This window comes from Oncorhynchus nerka, linkage group LG27 (genome assembly GCF_034236695.1).
Source record: "Oncorhynchus nerka isolate Pitt River linkage group LG27, Oner_Uvic_2.0, whole genome shotgun sequence".
NCBI lineage: Eukaryota > Metazoa > Chordata > Actinopteri > Salmoniformes > Salmonidae > Oncorhynchus > Oncorhynchus nerka.
Window position 1 is genome coordinate 17,148,644 of NC_088422.1, and position 2,861 is coordinate 17,151,504.

Here is a 2,861-nt window from a genome sequence, read left to right on the forward strand (position 1 = left end):
GGCAGGGGTGTCAAAGTCAAATGGACGGAGGGCCAAATAAAAAAATCAGCTACAAGACGAGGGCCGGACTGTTCGAATGTTCATTGAAAAATTTTTAAATGACGCATATAGTCTAGTGAACCTAATTGAACCTACTGAAAACCTAACAAATATATTACAATATGATCAGATAAATAAAGCAATATTTTCTTATGGCTCTGTCAGTAATCTTTAATTTTCAACAGACACAAAAGACAAATTTCCTTTATATAAATATCCCCATAACATGAACATTAAATGAAAGAAACCGGTATTCAAGGCACCATCAGTAGACTATATTTTCTATTTTAGCAAAAGTGGGCTAAATTTACTTCAAAGAAAAAACAATAATAGCAATTTTCTATCATCCACTCAACTGAAATATTTTTAAAATATAATTGGATTGAAATACAAAAAATAAAGTGCAAAAATCTATTAATCAAAAACAACACTTTGTTTAAGGAGAAGTAACATGCAGTGAAAACAAATATTAAATTTTAACTTTTAAACTTGAACTGAGTAAAAACTCTAAATATGTGATTGCACAGTAATGTTCACTTGTTTGAGGTTGAGGGTGATACTTGGTGGTGTCCCATCTTTTCCACAAGTTCATCAATGTTCGGGGTAAGGCTCTGAGCTGAAGAAATCCTCAGAATTGAGTGGAGGTGTTCAGCAGTAAGTCGACTTCTGTGTGATGTTTTGTTCAGGTTCATCAAAGAAAACAGTTGTTCACACAGGTATGTGCTGCCAAACATAGACAACGTTTGAGCAGCCTGGATGCGCAGCTGGGGCATTGTGCCGGGAGGAAACGGGCGAACTCCGCAGCACCCACTGCCACATATTTTGCCCTCAGTGCATCATTGCATTGGAGGTCAATCAACTCCATTTGGAGGTTTGGTGGTGAGCTTTCCACGTCAACAGCAAATGGGTTACCGAGCAGTTCCAACCTGCTTTTTTGTGCTTCAAAGTCAGCAAATCGGCGTCGAAAGTCAGCGGCAAGCATACCTATTTTATCAGCCAACTGTGTGCTCGGGAACGCACTGGTAGAGAGCTTCTCTTTCATGGTCTGGCAGCTGGGAAAGTGGCTCAAATTTTCTTTCCGCATCTGCGTCTCCCACAGAGTCAGTTTGGTTTTAAATGCCTTCACTGTACTGTACATATCAGAGATGACACGATCCCGACCCTGCAGCTGCAAGTTTATTGCATTCAGATGACTCGTAATGTCACACAGAAAAGCCATTTCACACAGAAACATTTCGTCTCGGAGTTGTGTTGTGTCTTTCCCTTTGCTGTCCAAGAACAGACAAATCTCCTCACGAAGCTCGAAACATCTTTGAAGCACCTTTCCCTGGCTTAGCCATCGCACCTCTGTGTGATAAGGCAAATCACCATGCTCCGTTTCTAACTCCGTCAGAAATGCCTTGAACTGGCGGTGATTCAAACCTTTGGCTCTGATAAAGTTAACTGTGCGCGTGATGATGCTCATTACATGCTCCATTTTCAAGGCTTTACCGCACAACGCTTCCTGGTGTATGATACAATGATAAGCTGTCAGCTCACCTGTCGCGTTTTCCTCTTGCATCTTTTCCCGTATCTTCGCCACCAGTCCGCTCCTGTGTCCACACATCGCAGGTGCTCCGTCGGTTGTCAAACCCACGAGTTTTTCCCAAGGCAGCTCCATCTCATTTACACATCTTGACACCTCTTCATACAAATCATGCCCCGTAGTTGTGCCATGCATAGGACGTAAAGCCAAAAACTCCTCTGTCACGCTTAGGTTGGAGTCCACTCCGCGGATGAAAATTGACAACTGGGCAATGTCAGAAATGTCGGTGCTCTCATCCACAGCCAAGGAATATGCAATAAAATCTTTTCCCTTTTTCACAAGCTGCTCTTTTAGATTGATGGACAACTGGTCTACTCTCTCGGCAATGGTGTTTCTGCTCAGACTCACATTTAAAAAGAGTTGCCTTTTTCTGGGCAAACTTCGTCACAAACTTTAATCATGCAGTTTTTGATGAAATCCCCCTCCGTAAATGGCCGGGCTGATTTAGCGATCTCTTCTGCCAAAATAAAACTGGCCTTGACAGCAGCCTGGCCTTGTGATTTGGCTTTTTTGAACAGAGCCTGTCGAGATTTGAGGCCTCGTTTTAATTCCTCTGCCTTTTGTAGCCTTTGTTCCATGTCCATATTCTTGTTTTTGTCCGCGTGTTTCGTTTCATAATGTCGTCTCAGATTATACTCTTTCAGTACCGCCACACTTTCTCCACACAGAAGACACACAGGTTTTCCAGCTACCTTCGTGAACATATACTCCGACTCCCACCTTGTTTGAAACCCCCGGTTCTCAGTATCCACCTTCCGTTTTGCCATTTTTGATGGGTATCTGAAAGTTAATTTTACTGTGATGCTGACGACTGCTGTGCCAATAAATATTGAAATGAAGCAGCCTACTGCTCGGTGCGTCACCTTTGCATTGTGGGAAATGTAGTATTGGTGCGTGTAAAAGATCTGCGGGCTGCCGGCTTGCTGCGGGCCGGTTCTAATAATAAATCAAGATCATCCCAGGGGCCGTAAAAAACCTTCTTGCGGGCCGGATGTGGCCCGCGGGCCACGACTCTGACATATGTGTGCTATGGTATTCCTCTTGAATAGAAAACATGTACAGTCGTGGCCAAATGTTTTGAGAATGACACAAATATTTATTTCCACAAAGTTTGCTGCTTCAGTGTCTTTAGATATTTTTGTCAAATGTTACTATGGAATACTGAAGTATAATTACAAGCATTTCATAAGTGTCAAAGGCTTTTATTGACAATGACAGGAAGTTGATGCAAAGAGTC

The 2,861-nt window shown here is 42.5% G+C and overlaps 1 pseudogene; it reads right to left on the reverse strand.

The window, feature by feature from the left end:
• Window positions 1–436: 436 nt before the first annotated feature.
• Window positions 437–2,625, reverse strand: LOC135565270 (general transcription factor II-I repeat domain-containing protein 2-like; annotated as a pseudogene).
• Window positions 2,626–2,861: the final 236 nt, after the last annotated feature.